We start from the raw sequence: 17720 nt of genomic DNA on the forward strand, positions 1-17720 counted from the left end.
TTCATACTTAGTTGATTAAAATGTGAATAAGAGCAAAGAAATTATTACAGTAGGTTGCCTAGGGAGTAGTTCTCAGGAAGGTGAATGCAGGTGTTTTCTGGGCAACGATCTCCTATGTTATCTAGTGGTGATTACAAAGAAGTTTCATTTCTCAGTGTGTTGCATTTTATATTAAAAACATTTAAAATCAGAACAATGAAGCTATACATATTCTTGTGCCTGTTTCTTGATGTGATGTGCAAAAATATCTGTAGGATCTAGACTAAGAGTGGAATTGCTGGGCCATGGGAAATTTAGAGTTCATATTTTCTAAAGTGATTGGACCAATTTACACCTCCACCAGCTGTATTGAATTGTTCTCAGCAAATCACATCTTCACTGACACTTCATACTAGATTCTTTTATTTTTGCTGCTCCAAGTAGTACAGAATGATATCTCATTGTCATCTAAATTTGCAATTCATTGATTACAAATGCCTCAGGGGATCTTATTTTGTATTTCTTCACCTTTTATTTATTCAATCTTTTCATGTGGCTAAGATTACTTTCATGTTGTATGAGAAAACATTTCCTATGTCAAGGTTAGATATCCTATGATTTCTTTGAAAAGTGTTTAAAATTTTCAGTTCTCATTTTTATCTCATTTATCTAGAATTAAGTTCAAGTAGGCTTTAAGATAGGAATTTAACCCCCAAAACTCGAAAACATTGGTACGTGAAGACACATGCTCCCCCCGTGTTCATTGCAGCATTGTTAACAGTGGCCAAGACATGGAAACAACCAAAGTGCCCTCGATAGAGGATTGGATAAAAAAGATGTGGTATATCTATATAATCGAATACTACTCAGCCATAAGAAATGATGACATATTGCCATTTATGACAACATGGATGGACCTTGAGAACACTGTACTGAGTGAAACAAGTAAATCAAAAAAAGCTAAGAACTGTATGATTCCACACATAGGTGGGATATAAAACTGAGACTCATGGACATAGATAAGAGTACAGTGGTTACCAGGGGAAGAGGGATATGGGGGTGGGGAGAGGGTTGGGGGAAGGGTATAAAGAGGCACGAATATAAGGTGACAGAAAATGATTTGACTTTGGATGATGGGAATACAACAAAGTCAGCTGTTCAAATGATGTGGAGATGTTTACCTGAAATCTATGTAGTCTTGTTGATCAATATCACCCTGTTAAATTTAATTTTCTAAACTAAAAAAAGGGGGGGGATTTAACATCATTCTCTTCCATATGGACAAACTGTTGGTCCAACATGATATATTGAATATTTCCATACTTGACCCAGGGAACTGTCATATATCAAGTTTCCATATATTGGTGGGTCTGGTTCTGGACTCTGTTCTGTTACATTGGTTTATTTGACTATTCTGTGCCAATATCACACTTACTAACTACTATAACTTTGTGATACTTCTTGTTATCTGATAGGTCAAGTTCCCTAATATTGCTTGTTTTAGGAGTAGCTTGACTATTTCTATGTTTTAATATAAGGATTTTTGTGGCTCTGGGCAGCCCTTGTTAAAATACTTCTAGATTCTTTTAGAAGTGGCATCTGTGTCTTCTAGAATAATAGCTAACTCGAAGTTCTCTTCTAGGTGTTTCACTTGATTTAGTCACCTTGATCCTCACAGCAGCCCTGCGAGTCAGTGGCATGCCAGGGCAGGGCAGTGAGCACTGTCGGTGGACAGATTAGAAAAATACACTTATGAAGAAAGAGCATTCTGCTGTTTATTATCATTACAGCCCAGCAACTCTAAACAACATGGGGGAAAAGACTCTTCCAGGAAAGTGAAAAATTTTTTGTAGTTCAAAGTCCTCATTACTGATGAATTTTCATTATATGTCTGTAAGCTTCAAATTGGCATGTTTTTATTACTATCCTTTCGATTGTGTTGTACACAGGTTGATTCAGAGAAGTCTCTTATACTGTGGGCCCCGACCTACTTGGACTCAGCAGCAGGTGGTTTCATACATGGGAGTTCTAGGTTCAGAGTAGTTTGAGCTCACTCTGCTTCAGTGACAATCACATCTCCCACCCCTGGGATAGATTCCAAATCAGCCCTCATAGCACAGTGTTGACAAAGATGAAGAAGGAAACTTAAGTTAGGTCAGTAGGTCATTCCATGTGACCATGGAAGTTTTCATTTGTGTTTATAATGCAAGACAATGGAACAAAAGACAAACTGTGAGGTGACTTATTTTAGTTTGGAAAGTGCATAATTAAGTTCAAATTTGAAAAATTGTACTAATTTGAATAATATCTTTAAAATTGGAATTTATTCTTAATTCTTAAATATTCACTTTAGAACTAAAGAAAAAAAGTCAAGAAAATACCGTATTTTTCGCTCCATAAGATAAAATTTTCTTCCCCCAAAAGTGGAGGGGAAATTTCCCAGGCATCTTATGGAGCAAATGTTCATTTTTTTTTTTTAGCTGCTGCAGGACACTGCACAGCTAAACATATGTAGAATGAGTGCCAGCAGGAGTGTAATCATACCTGCCACTGCAGAATGCGGAGCCCCAGCATCTGTTGAGTGATCTCCTGGTTCCAGTTTCCACAGTTGCATGCAGCACAAGAGGGAAGGCGAGTGACGTTGTGTGGATGCATTCAAGGCATCATCGAGGGCAGAGGTGAGAGGCACACTGCAGTGGTGAAGGGCTATGCTGCAAGTTCTGGAGTGCTGTGTGAAGTGATGACGTCACTTGTCAACATAATAGCATTTCATTGGCTGGCTGACTGGCAGATAGGGGAGGGGCCAAGGGTGCAAGGCACGCAGGTGCAAACTGGGAAGCAGGTGTGAGCACAGGCCAAGCAGTGGCAGACGGAGCAGGCTATGCTGCTCATCTCCATCAGTTTATTCCAGCTGTAATCCAGGTAGTTTACCTATGTAATGACATTAGAGTAAAAAATAACTGGACTTTCCCTAGTGCAGCAGCAGGGAAGTATCCTGAATTAAAGAACAACAACGGAATGGCCAGTCCTGGAGTCTAAAAGACTCTAGGGCCCCAGATTTACTATCCCCTAGATCGCCCATAAACACACACCTTTTCCGGGAGTTTCACGCCACATCTTTGCAGCTAAATCGCGCTCCCGAGGCCAGCCATTCAGATAGGCTGGACGCCTGAGCATGCTGTAGACTGCGGTGGTACCAAGGATGCTGCCGGTCCCTCCAAATACTAGAGCTCTGTCTGATACAGGACCTTATGCCAGGTATAATATGCATAGTATAAAGCGCTGATTGGACCAGAGCCTGAGCATGTGCCATGGGGACATGGGAAAGGTACGTTTTATAAGCAAACCAAGGGGTTTCATACAGTGGGGTATCCCAAATCGGGATGCCTCAAGGAAATGGACCAAAACCCCGTATTTTGGTCCACTTTACGTTGCCCCCTTGTGGCATTAGTCCTCCGTAATACCAGGAACTGCTGATACTTACCGTACCTCTTCTAGAAGTGTTCTAGAGCAGCCACAGAGCAGCCCATCAGGCTTGCAGGGTGCGCGATAATGTGCACAGCTGTACAGAGAGCATGATAAACTGCTTGCGGGCATATAGGGAACAAATAGCAAACTGTTAAGTATCAGCGGCTCCATTCCCAGTGGTACGAAGGGCCAATGTACACGGAGGGCATGGAGATGCCCCCTGCTGTGGACTAATGGGAAGTCCAGTCATTTCTTACTGGATTTCATCTTTAAAGCAAACTAATACCAATTTGTAAGAAAATGGGTTTTAGTACTGACACACTAGGCGCAGGGAGGCTTCCTGATTACAAGGAATCGCCCTCCTCAAAGGCTAGTTTCACTTACCTGCACCACGCTTCCCTGGCAAAACTGTACCTGCACACCTGCAGTTGGCCTGACTGCCATCGCCCAATCACAGATGCCAGTTCTTCAGGGGGCAAAGTGCAAGTAAGCCTACTACGTGAGTACCAACACCCATTTTCCTAAAAAGCATACTTCTGGGACACACAGAGGCCTCACGCATGTACCATAAATATATATATATATATCGGTTTTATATATATATATAAACCGATCCTTGTAGATGAAAAAATAGGATGGAAATATAGACTGCGCTCCCCATGTTTCAAGTTCCCCTCCAGCTGCTGATCTGGACCTTGCCAGATTGGCGCTACAACTTGCCGACACCTCTCCAGTCATTGACGCAAACCCCTCACCTAACCCCCCTTCCTAGCTCCTGACATTAACCCCCTCACCTAACGTCCAGCCACTGACCAGAACCCCTCATACATCCTCCCTCCCCAGTCTGTATATGGCGCTCTGTATATGTTTGGGTCAGGGGATAGGATTCAGTGCTGTTCTGTATATTATTGTTTGGGTCCGGGAACAGTATCTGCTGATGCTCCCCTAAGGGTCTGTTCACACGACCATATCCTTGCAAATCCGAAAAAAAATACTGATGACATCCGTGTTATGTCCATTTTTTTTCAAGACCCATTGACTGTAGAAACAAAATACAGTCATGTTAATGGGGCCTAAGAAAGTGTCCTTCAATAACGTGTCCCCTGTAAGGGTATAACTCTAAAGGTGTCCCCCATAACAGTGTGTCAGCAGCTAATCCATCTGCATAGCAGTGCATCAGTAGTAGATCTACTCCATAATAGTGTGTTATTACTGTATTTTCTTGCAAAAAAATACCAGTCTTCTGCTACCTACACAAATGTCAAACTAGAAAAGGCTAGTGTATAAAATTTCTTTTAAACAGGAGGTAGTAAAATATGCTAAGAAACATGGAAATAGAGCAGCGGAGAGACATTTTGGGCCACCTCCTACGGAAATAAAATGTTCAGGGAGTGGATCAGCTGCAAAAGCAGGTAAAAGTATGCATACTCTTCGTGGGCATGCTGAAAAGTGGCCAGAGTTAGACGTGGATATGAAAGAATGGATCACATGTCACAGGAATAATGGTTTCTCAGTCTCTACAAAAATGATAATATATGAGGCCAAATGCATAGCTGAAGAGAAAGGCATTCAGGATTTTACTGAATCACCATCACGGTGCTACAGATTTATGAAGCAATGTGGCCTTCTATGCGTACCAAAACTAGAATTGCACAAAAAAATGCCAAAAGAATATGAGTCAAAGTTTCTGTCTTTTCACAAATTTGTAATAGATGCTAGGAAGAAAAATGATTTTGAAATTGGCCAGATTGGAAATATGGATGAAGTCCCGCTAACCTTTGATGTGCCATCTAACAAGACTGTTGATCTGAAAGGTGCCAAAACCATAACTGTGAAAACGTCAAGACATGAGAAAACCCATTACACGGCTGTGTTGTCCTGCTGTGCAGATGGCATGAAACTGCCACCGATGTTAATATTCAAAAGGAAAAACATGCCAGAAGAAGTGATCCCATGAGGAGTTGTTGTGCACGTTCATGAGAAAGGATGGATGGATGAAAATGGAATGAGAGCGTGGATTGAAAAAGTTTGGCCCAAACGCCCCAGAGGGCCTCTGAAAAAAATCTGCCCTATTAGTGCATGACCAGTTTAGAGCACATATTAGCAAAACCACACACACACACACAAAAAAAAAAAACTTTAAGAAAGTGAAGACTCATCTAGCTGTAATTCCTGGGGGGGGTCTTACCAGCCGGTTGCAACCTCTTGACATTTCTATCAACAAACCGCTTAAAGTCTTTATGCAAGAAGAGTGGAACAAATGGACGGCTGCTGGTAATCATGATCTGACACCAGCTGGACAGTGAAGAGACCCACTATCACTCAAGTGTGTGAATGGGTGAAAACATCATGGCAGTCAGTGAAGAATGAAACCGTGGTACGGTCATTCAAAAAATGTGGCATTAGCAATGTCTTAAATGGCACTGAAGATGGTATCATATATGAAAATAGTGAAGAAAGAGATACCAGTGATTGTGAGCAACTGAGCTTCTTAAATCCTGACACTGGCGATGATGAGTTCCTGCGGTTCCCGGACAACTAGAAGAGTATTTGAACATTAAAGTCTCTTCTCATTTGTTAATAACAGTGCTAATGGATGTTAATACTGCTGTTGAGTTTACATTGTTGAAATATTATTGTGCTATATTTTACTATTTGGTTCAGAATATTTTTTTCCTCCTTAAAACCCTAGTTGTGTCTTATGGTCAGGTGCGTCTTATGGAGCGAAAAATACGTGATAGTTCTGATTGTTACCAAATTATTACTGACAGTAATTTTGTCATATCAAAGAACAGGTATCCTCAAATGACACAGCAGATACATCTGAAGGTGTGCTGCTGTCTAAGGTAAGCATCCCCTGCCCCTTCACACAGGAGCACTTGAGGTTTGGGGGCGCAGTCCCAGCCAGACCCACAACCTTTGCCTGGCCACTCCACTGGGCTATGAGGCAGACAACCAGACACACAGCAGGTGCAGGCCACCCAGACCAGGGCCATGGACGTGTTTGCCTACCAGGACAGTGTTTTGCTCCAGGGACTTCAGGGGGAAGTAATTTATACAAACACTGACCATGGCTAACATGCCTCAGTATGAGAACAGGAGGTCAGAGTCCAGGTGTATCTGTGGTCAGATGCAGTCAGCTGAAAACCTGTAGCAGAGCCTGGGTCTCTGTGCTATTTCTGGTCTCAGCCCCTGCAGAGACCCCACCAGCTCCCGGGAGACCCCATTCTTCCTACACAGCTTTATCCCCTGTCTGTAGCAGTCACGGCCGTACCCTGCCCATGTGCCCTGGGCACTCGTATCTCTACACAACAAAGCTGCTCTCTGTAAATGCCTGCAGCTCTCTGTTCCCAGGACCATCTGTTCTGGGCTGGGGCACCTTCTCCCCACACCCAGAATCAGTCCTCAACCCAGAACAGTGAAGATTTGGTGGTTAGGTGCCCAGCTCCCTTTGCCCTTGGGAGGAATGGCGCTGAAGTGTTTCTTCCCTACTGTGCACAAGAGGTCACTGCAAAGCTGCTCAGTCAGGCACCCTGAACTGCCTGCCTGCCTTCCCTCTCTGCCTCACTTTCCCACTCCCCATCGCCTAGCCTCAGCTCTTAACTCATGAATGACTCCTTGTCTCAGGATCTGCTTCTGTGTCTTCTCAAGATAAGGCAATATTTTCCACATCCTTGTTCAATCAATGTCTAGTGTCTAGCACATAGTAGTTGCTCAATAAACTTTACACCAGACCAAGAAGCAATTCTTTGTGACTTACCATCTAACTTTTGTGGTTCTATGTTGCTAAAACAAATACTGAGGAGAGGCGCTTCCTGTGGCTAAATTTCTCATTGAACTTCTAACCAGAGGAAGCTCTGACCTAATTTGAAGGGTTGTAGAGATGGCCAGATAATTCTCCTTTGACCTCCAAATCTTTGCTCTGTGAGGTAGAAAGTCCAGTGTGTTGATTACTTTATGAACCTAAGTTATGAGATGGAAAAAGTATTTCTTATCTCTGCTTGATCCTACACTGTACCTGGAAGCATTAATTCTTCAAGGTGTTTGTGGATGTTTGAATGGACACTACCTTATAATCAAGTTATTTTTCTTTTTCTTTTGTTTTACTGCAGGCCATCTCATAGCCTTTAATGTACTGTTTTGCATTAAGGTTCACTGTGACGGGCATCACTATACATAGCACTTTTATGAAAAGATCCCCAACCTCCCCTACTGCTTTTTAAAATTCAGAACACCCCATTACTAGTGTTGGATTCGTGTTTCATGGAAGGCAGGTGGGAAAAGTATACATGTGACAATTCTATGTCAGTGTGTCTCTTTAGCATCTGAAATTGAGCATGGTGTCATCCCCAGAGGCACTCTGGACCCCAAATCATCAGGTTCCCCAGTTTCCTCAAGGTCTCCCCCACCCCAGCCAGCTCCCCAACCTTAAAAAGCTGGTCTGTAACAATCTTTAATTTTAAATGGTTGCTCTGAGAGGTGCCTTAAATCTTTTTTTCCTTCCTTCTTTTCCCAGGGGAAATACCCAAGAAAGCCCCCCTCTGCCTCTAGTCTGGGTCCCCTGGCCCTCTGCTTTGTTTCCTGACCTCCAGCCTCTGCTTAAACCCAGTCTCACATACCTCAGATTGTCACCATCCTGTCCTGGGGCTGCCTGCCTGCCTAAATTAAGTCAAATTTAAAACTCTTTTTCTGGACTTGATCAACTTATTAAATTCACTTGTCTTCTTGCACTTCAATCCTAGCCAACTCACTGTTTCCTCTCATTTTCCAGATGAAATCCCTTCTCCAGATATATGTTTGCAGTTCTCCACAAAGATTGGCCCTTCTGAAGCAACAGACATTCTGAAATCCTATGCTAAACCAATATATTATTTTTGGTGTTTTAGTGATTGTTTCGACCTCATCGTGAGCCCATCGTAGCGGTGCGCCATGCCTCTGCATTGGATTTAAAGGTGATGGGTCTGAGATCTTTCCCATCATGCAAATAAGGAAGCTAAGGCTTAGGGAGGTTTGTGCTTCTCCAAGCTAGCATAATAGTGGCTTTTCACTTGCAAGTCTTCTGAACCCACATTCGAAGTTCTTGCCACCGCACCAGGAACATTCAGCGAAACACAGGATAATTTTAACTGGTCCCCAAAATATCTATTCATGGTAGCTCTATCCTTAGTTAATGTGTATTAGAAAAGCAACAAAATGACCATGTCCAATCTTATTTCTAAGAGACCATTGTTTAGAATAATAGCTGTCAAAATACAGCCTCAACACCAGCAGCAGCAACATCAACTGGGAAATTGATAGAAATGAAAATTATCATCCCCTTCCGGCACCTACTAAACCCTGAGGCTGGAGCAGCAATCTGTGTTTTAACAAGACCTTCAGGTGACTCTGATGCACACCTAACTTTGAGAACCACTGGCTATAGTAAGGTAAATAAAAAATTGATTTAAATTCTATTAATGAAAAAACATAAAGTATATACAGGCGATCTGTGAATATAGCAAACATTTAGTAAGTTGTGCAGGAGTGATTGAATTTGAGAGAGTATCATTCTATTGCACAGAAGCCTCCATGTAGGTAGAAAGGCCTGTTCAACCCCAGGCAGATTAATCCCACCCCTAAACATTGCAAGAACTCCCTGTGCTCTAAGGGGGTCTCTATCATTTTAGTTTGTTTGGCTTAGAGACAGAGTTTAAATGTTCAACTCTGGTCACTTAGCTCTCATTATTTGGACAACTACAAAAGTGTCCTCTCTTGTAAAGTGATCTATGCAGACAACTTCGAACTTGCCTATTATCATAAAGAAATATCCAAAGATGTGGATATTTTTCAGTGAAGAACAGCTGCTGTGGGTTATATAAACCCAACTCACCTTGAGCATGCAAGAGCTGTGGCTTCCCCTGATCACGTGTGAAGGGTGGGCTTGAAAGAGCCTTCACAATCACAGAGCATCCATCTGACCTTGAACACGGATGCTTAAGGACCACCGGGGACTCACGTGGTTTCCTTGATAATGAGAGAGCGGATTTCACATGGGGGCCCTCAGAATGCTTAAACCCAGCTCGCCATAGGCCTCACTTGGGTCTTGGTGAAGTCTGATATATCTGCTCACAATAACCTTGACCCACATCTGTGAAAAATACGTTGCCACCATTGGACCCACCTTCCCACCGAAACGGTAAGAAGAATGCTTTGTTCAACCCCCTTCTCTAAGGATCTATCTGTGCATTTTTAAACCAGGTCTAGTGGAATTCTCTGACATTTACAAGCCAGCATACTTGCATTTAATTAATGATGATAGCATGTAACATCTCTGTGTAACCTTCAGTTCCAAATGCAAAATGTTACTTGGGAGCATAAAAGCTCTAAGGAAACTTCAGCCACTGATGAGCACAGTGTAAAAAGAACCCTAAGGTGCTATCTCCAGATGAGGTTCATCTGCTTTTAGCAGTGAAGACACAATGATTTTTTTTTTTTTTTGCATTGGGAGGTATTTCAGATATTGCATAATTGGTATAAAAATTATGAAATGCATTTTTTTGTTTCTTCATCTTCTATTTCTTTTTGTTGTTTTTATTTTCCATTTTTTAATTGTGGTAAAATACATATAACATAAATTTTAACATCTTAACCATATTTCAGTGTGCAGTTCAGTAATATTAATTATATTTTTATGGTTGTGCAACCATCGTCAACATTTATTCGCATTAACTCTTTTCATCTTGCAAAACTTAAGCTCTATATCCATTAAACACTAACTCGCCATTCCTCCTCCCTTGGGTCCCTGGTAACCATCATCCTACCAACAGTTTCTATGAATTTGATTCTGTTTCTGAGTGTAACATTTACATGACTCATTGTTGGGTAAATCCTGATGAGAGTAAAAATGTCTCACCCATTTGGATTTTTGGATTCCAGTGTCTCTGGGATTCTTAGTCTGACTGTAAAGAAAAATCACAAAATGGGGCCACAGGTGGCATTTTCTGTTTCCCAGTTTGTGCTCCTGGTTTGTTTATTGGAGTTTCCCTGATATACTGGCAAGAACATTAGATTTCAATTCAGAAGACTTGGTTTGAACACCTAATACTGTGATGCCTTAGAGAAGCCACATAATCTCCCTAAATCTCTTAAACTGGGTCATATTTTAAAAATCAATATCCTGTATAAAAATGTCAATTTCTGAATTCTCTTGAAAAATTCCAAAGAACTGGCATCAAAACAAACATTAAAATTTTAAAAAATGGGTTAAAGATTTGAATAATTGCAAATAGCCTGACCAGGTGGTGACGCAGTGGATAGAGCATCGGACTGGGATGCGGCAGATCCAGGTTTGAGACCCGAGGTCACCAGCTTGAGCGTGGGCTCATCTGGTTTGAGCAAGGCTCACCTCAAGCAAGAGTTACTCAGTCTGCTGAAGGCCCACGGTCAAGGTACATATGAGAGAACAATCAATGAACAACTAGGGTGTCACAATAAAAAACTGATGATTGATGCTTCTCATCTCTCTCCATTCCTGTCTGTCTGTCCCCATCTGTCTCTCTCTCTGTCACTGTAAAAATAAATAAATAAATAAATAAATGCAAATATCCAATAGTCTCCTCCAGAAAGATGCTTAACATCATTAGCCATTAGGGAAATGCAAAATAAAACCATAATGAGATACCACTACACATCTATTAGAATGACTAAAGTCAATAAAACTGACAATACTAAGTGCTAACAAGGACTCACAACAACTGGAGTTTTATACATAAACTATTTTCAGTTTTTTAAATCAGATTAAACATGCTTTTAACATATGACCCAGTTTCTTTTTCCTGGGTGTTTATCAAATAGTAATGAAAAATTATGTTCACACAAAAACATATACATAGATGTTCATAGTAGTTTTATTCACAATCACTTGGAAACAACCCAAATGTTCTTTCATGGGTGAATGTAGAAACAAACTAGTCCATTCATACCGTGAAAAACTACTCAGCACTTAAAAAGAACAGATTAGTGATATGCCAAATAAGATGGGTGAATCTCAAATGCCTTGTGCTAAGTAAAAGAAGCCAGACTCCAAAGAGTGTGTACTATATGATTCCATTCATATGACATTCTGGAATAGGCCAATCTACAGATCAGTAGTCACCAGGGGTGGGGTGAAGGGAGATTTACTTGAAATGGTCATGAGGAAATTTGGGAAGTGATAGAACTATTCTATACCTTGATTTTTGGTGGTGATTACATGACTACTGCATGCATTGGTCAAAAACTCATCAAACAGCACACTATAATGAGTGAATTGCACTGTTAATAACTTACACCTCAATAAACCTGCCATATGTTGAATATATACACACACACATCATCCCTAAGCACACCTCTGCAAAGCCATGTTGGCCAAGCAGGGTAGAGCTGGGCCCTTGGGCATAGAAGCTCACATCTCTTCACCTTTCTTAGTTTGAGTTCCCCCTGGCAGGTCCAGAGATCAAGACTTGGGTGCAAGCAGTTTATTTGGGAGGGGATAAAAAAATCCCCCTTTTTTTTTCCAGAAAGCAGGAGTGAGGAAAATGAGACAAGGAGGGAGGAAAGCTGGTAAAATATGGGTTAATGATCTGGCCCATGTAGACACTGGGGTGGCCCCTTTATAGAGCTAGCTTCCTAATTGTTCATTTGCAGGATTGGAGGATGCTGTATCTATCAGTGTCACTGTCCACGGTATGAACAAACCCATAGCAGTGCTCAGTTAAGTAAAGCTCCCTCTGCTTAGGAGAAAATTGAGGCGTGGCAGCAGGCCAAGCAAGTACAGAAGGGAGCAGGGCATGTAGGGACAAAATGGGAAATGGTCATCACAATGTGACAGATGCCACAGAGCATGTGCCGTACCCCCTTCTGGGAGGAGTGCTCACTCTCACTCTCCTGGCTCATTGGTGCCCCGCTCAACCCAGGAGATTATCGGAGCTCATCACTGCTGCCAGATTAGATGAGACTATTGTTCATAATATTATTTTTATTTATTACGTATATTATTAAATCCTGTATAACAATAAAAAGAGGAGACATAAGGGGAGAACACTAGGCTAAAAATTAGTAAACCTGGTACTACTTCTGCTTCTTCCAACAACCAGTTCTCAGACTTGAGAGAATCATTTCACCAAAATGGGTCTCAGTTTTCTCGTGGGTAAAGTGAAAAACATTAGATCAGTTTTCCAGAGTCTCTCATCCCTAAAACTCCTGCCATTCCACCCAACTCACAGTGTCTCCCCTTGCAAAGTAATCACTTCAGAAAGTCTAAAGAGAGTCCCAAACTCACTCTGGAAACAATTCCCAAAATGTTTTGAGCCTCCTCTGAAGGCAACACACAGAGAAGTCCTGCCAGACTCCACCTGTATGGCAAGTCTATTCTGCATGGTTAAAGGATCTCTCTCTCTCTCTCTCTCTCTCTCTCTCTCTCTCTCTCTTTCATACACACATACCACTGCTTCCTGCTGCCTCTTTAAACTTCCCTCTCTCAGTCACCTAAGCCGGTCTGTGACCATTGCCCCTGCATAGAGTAACAAAAAATAAAAATAAATAAATAAGGTGATACATCCCTGCTTTTGAGTCTGCAGAGAACAGAAAAGGATCTGGCGGTGGCAGCAGACTTCAGACTGCACACAGGATGAGCTGAAATAAGCATCCCCTTGGGCAGGGAAGGAGGCAAGTGATTGAGATATTGGATGCCTGAATTGGTCCCTAAGAGTATTCCTGAGCCCTGCCCTCGTCTGAGGGGATGACAGAAACCTCAGAGAGCTTTGGGGGTCCTGGAACAGGAGGTGGGCATGCTCCAGTCCTAGGGAAATCCCTTGGAGGTAGCAGTGCCTGTGGTCAGTACAGTGGCGGAATTGAAACAGCCTCGCCAGTGTGACATCAAGGCCTCGGAGCCCGCACATGGCTGAGATGGCTGTGAAGACTGCACGCCCGGGTGCCTGCATGGGGACTAGAGGTAAGAAAGAGAGATGGGTGTTGGGTCAGGAGTGGAGAATGGTTAAGCAGTTTCCTCATGGACAGATGACTGACAGGAAACAATGACACTGCAGAAAGTGACCTCAGGCCAAAGGCTACTTGTAGACCAGCAAATAGACTCTGAAATTAAGCTACTGCCACCCAATGGAATGAGGGCCCAAATACAAAATAAATGCATTATAAGAAAGACTTTCTGTTTCTTTCACACTAAGTTTATGGATTGAGTGCCTACTACTGTAAGTCCTACATGTTTGCAAAAAGAACAGTTGGCTGGTGGTTGCACTGGGCCTTCCTTCCCCTAGGGAGTCCGGTGCTCACTGAGAAAGTACACCCGGCGATCAGAGTGTGCAAGTAGATGACTGCACCAGGGCACAGATACTCAGCTCTACGACTCTGAATGGTGCATCCACACCCTTCAAGCCTGAGAGGTGCTGGTGACAGATACAAAGATGAGGACGTGTCTATGGCATCTTGGAGGAAGCTTGGAAAGATGCAAGGCAGAATGTCCTAACGTCTGATGAGAGGGGTCTTGACCTTGGGAGAAGAAAGTCATTACATTTCATTTGAAGGGAGGACTGGTGCCACGAAAGAGGTGACAACTGAGATGGACTTGGGAGGAGAAAGAAAAATCTCAGGTCAAGGCTACAGATGACAGAACAAAGTAATTCTGACAGAAACAGAAAGCTGAATGTGGTCCTCAGGGCAGCATGGGGGAGGAACCCTGGAAGGAAGACAAGCACCTGGTGCCTGGAGACTTGCGATTGGAAAACAAGGTTTTCCACGTTCTACTAGTCACTGACATGGGAGCCAGAAAGGGGTCGGGAAGGGGAACAGCACGAGCAAGCCGCCCTTTTAGAAAACTGTTCCCACGTTTTCTGAGAACCCCTGCTTGGGCTTCTCTTGCCTTCACCCCTCCCCCGAGCTGTCTGGATTTCCAGTCCACTCTCTTCATTCATTCCTTTCTGTCTCTGCTTTCCCTCCTCATCTCCTTCCTGCTCTCCCAGGCAGGTGGCTGTGAGAGTTCTGAACTTATTGGGCCTCCAGCCTTTAACTCTCTTTCAACATCAAGCTTGTTGCCTAAGAAAGCCCCTGGGAGTTACTTCCACAGAGAGAAAGGAGAGAGGGCTGGGCCGGCTCAGATGCCGCCATATGTAATGAGTCAAGAGTAAGAAGGATCAGCAAAGGAAAAGGAAAAGTGCTACGGGGTAAGAAAACAAGAATAACACAGGCAGATAAAACTCCTTTGAACTAAGAATGACTTTTCTTTTGGGTTAAAAACATGCAGTTTTAGAAAAATAATGCAGTTTTGTGTAGCTATGCATCTGGGTCAACCCAAAGGTTCTGATTCTTTGATCAGATGGACAGTTTTTTATGGCCTTACAGCCTGTGCTTAATCACAAAGCCACCCTACTTTGTGCCATTGCTGGTCTCCGAGGGCCACGCCGAGTGAACCAGAGCAGAGGGGCATCTTTCTTCGCATGTTTTTCTCCAGTGAGTGGCAGAAAGTAACATGATCAAAATTCCCAGTGATCAAAAACTCAAATATCACCTCCTTTCACTCTGTCTCCTCACCCCGAGCCCGCAGTCACAGAAGGAGCCAGACCTCCTGCAATGTCTTCCCTGCAGCAGGCTCATTCGCGCTGAAAATCTCAGTTCAAGGTCGAAATCACTTCAGAATTCTAAAGGGCTCCATCTCGAAGGCCCTTCTTCTAAGAGCAAGGGACCCAGGTAGTCAGAAAAGACCCCTCCTACTGTAGTGTCCAGCTCTGTCCGCCTGCCCTGGTGGCCCAACAGGTCCCAGGCTCAGGAGTGAGCAGAGATTTCTATCTGCCCAAGTGCTGGACCAACACCAGGGCTCTGAACAAGTTCTTTGAAGTCAAAGACACCTGGCAGTACCATTGATTACACTGCTGAGACCCCTGCATTCATTTTCTGTGAAAATTATTAAGATATTTGCATCAAAACCACAACAGCATTTGACCTGAGGGAAGAGGCAGGAAAAACAAATATGATGATTTCATTTTATTTTATTCTGCATTTCTCGCATTTTAGAAACCAAGAAAAGAAGCAATCCTTGCTGCAGCTTAAACTTTAAAGATTATACTATTCAAGAAGCAGCCTATCAGGGAAAAATAAATAAGGATAAAACCACACCAGATGAACTTAATGTCAGTGGGATGCTTTTATGGAATCACTGACGTTTGCATTGTTCAGTCTGAATTGCCCATATTTTTGTATTCATTGCAGACAATGAGTTCTTGTGACATTCTGGCATACATTATGATCGGGGGAAAAAACCCAACTAGCTTTATTTGTTCCATTTTCCTCTTTCAGACATAATGGAAATGTTAACATGCTTAACATTCGTGGCCTCTCTTAGAGCCTCACTTCACTTTTCGTAGTTATCTCGAGTCGTGGCGAGGGTAGACCAGGCTGCAGACAAGGGAGTGCGCGCTAATGCGCCCCGGGCAGCCTGTTGTGTTTCCCGCGCCGAGCTAACTCTCTCGCTTCATTCTTTTCAAGACTTTCGCGGCATATAGTCTCCATTATGATGAAAATAGTCTCAACTGTCCTTCAGACAAGAATGTAAGGCTTTTGACTACATGAACCAGTTCAAGGAAAACCGCGCAGGAGTCCAGGATGCAAGGATCACATTGTTGAACCCCTTTTACATGCAATCAATTCCACCTGGCTTTAAAGCCCCTCACTCCTGTCGCTAGATGGATGTCTCTTACATTAATTGATAGTACGCTACGTGTTTAATTTAAAGTTCACACCTAAGGTGAGAGCCATATAAATAAATTATTTTTAGCTCCATGGGGGGGGGGGGGGGGGGGGAGGAGACAAAATGACTCTTATTTTTTTAAACCCTGGGCAGGACCAGAATTTGCAACAGAATGGCCATTCCATCTAGGGAGCTTGTCTTTCCCAAGCTGTGTATGTGAATTATAAAAAAAGAAAACGTGCTTAAACTCTACTTTTTAAAAATAAAAAAAAGGCAATTCCCACTTAGTAATAGATATTTTTCCATTATGGCCACCCTTTTCACCCATATTTGTTATTTCTGTACTGTAACAAACCCCACCACCACCACCCCAGAGAAGAGAGAACCTATTATACAGAGAAGCCATGCAGATTTGGCTTCTGATCTGGCTCAGAGGAAGTACAAGCACACTTCTTGGGCCCACCAAGACTTTCCCGGGTGAAGGGATCTGGAAGAGGACTGTGTTCCCTTGGGGACCCAGCAGGCACAGATGTAGAGGAGAGTGATGGAGGTAGAAGGCTACGAAGGTCACACCCCGAGATTTTTTAGGTAGGTTCTCTGGCTTCCCGGCACAACTCAAGCATGTCCATGAACTTAGAAGACCTCATAAAGCTCCAAATGGGACCTTGAGAGTAAACAAGAATCTTATTTAGCCTTAAAAAGGAAGAAGAAAGTCCTGATACATGCTGGAATATGGATGAGCCTTGAGGGCATTATGCAGAGTAAAATGAGCCGGTTACAAAAAGACAAATACTGTGTGGTTCCACTTTCTGAGGGACCTGAAGTCATCAAATTCATAGAGACAGAAAGTGGAAGGTTGGGTGCTGGGGCCTGGAGGAGGGACAAGTCTGGATTTATTGTTTAATTGGACAGGATTTCTGTGTAGGATGATGAATAAGATCCAGAGATAAATGATGGTAAGGCAGCATAGCACTGTGAACATCCTCAGTGCCACTGCCATGTACATTTGAAAGTGGCTAAAATGGTCAATTTTATGTTACCACAATTAAAAATATTTTAAAATAATAATAATAAACAGGACTAGTAGCCAGTCATGAAAAAGGTATTTTCAGCAGCCTTTACAACGGTGTCTGAATTCCAAGCACATCCATTTGTTCCTCTGGGATGACATACAGCTCCAGCCTCAGAAGTCATCCCAGCCTTTAAAAGCAGCCAGAGCCAGCAGATGCCGCCTGCAGGAGGGAGGCTGGGTGCTGCTGCCTCGCGGGATCTCGGGATCTTGCTCTGCCTTCCTTGGCGCCTCTACCGCTCAGCCCCATGGGCCCTTGACTTCCCAGCAGGCTCCTCTGCTACAGTCCTGCCAGAGCCTAAGGTTACCTTCTCATCAGTGTACTAGAGTTATTATTTTCCTTCAAGAGGACAAACAAGAAGGGACAGTGTTCTTTGTTTTCTGCCATAGGGCCTTTATTATGCAACATTAATTTTATATGATTATAATGATAAAATATATTAAGCATATTTTTAAAATACAGTAACATTAATAAGAAAATCACTTAAA

Source organism: Saccopteryx leptura, chromosome 5 (assembly GCF_036850995.1).
Source record: "Saccopteryx leptura isolate mSacLep1 chromosome 5, mSacLep1_pri_phased_curated, whole genome shotgun sequence".
NCBI classification, from domain to species: domain Eukaryota; kingdom Metazoa; phylum Chordata; class Mammalia; order Chiroptera; family Emballonuridae; genus Saccopteryx; species Saccopteryx leptura.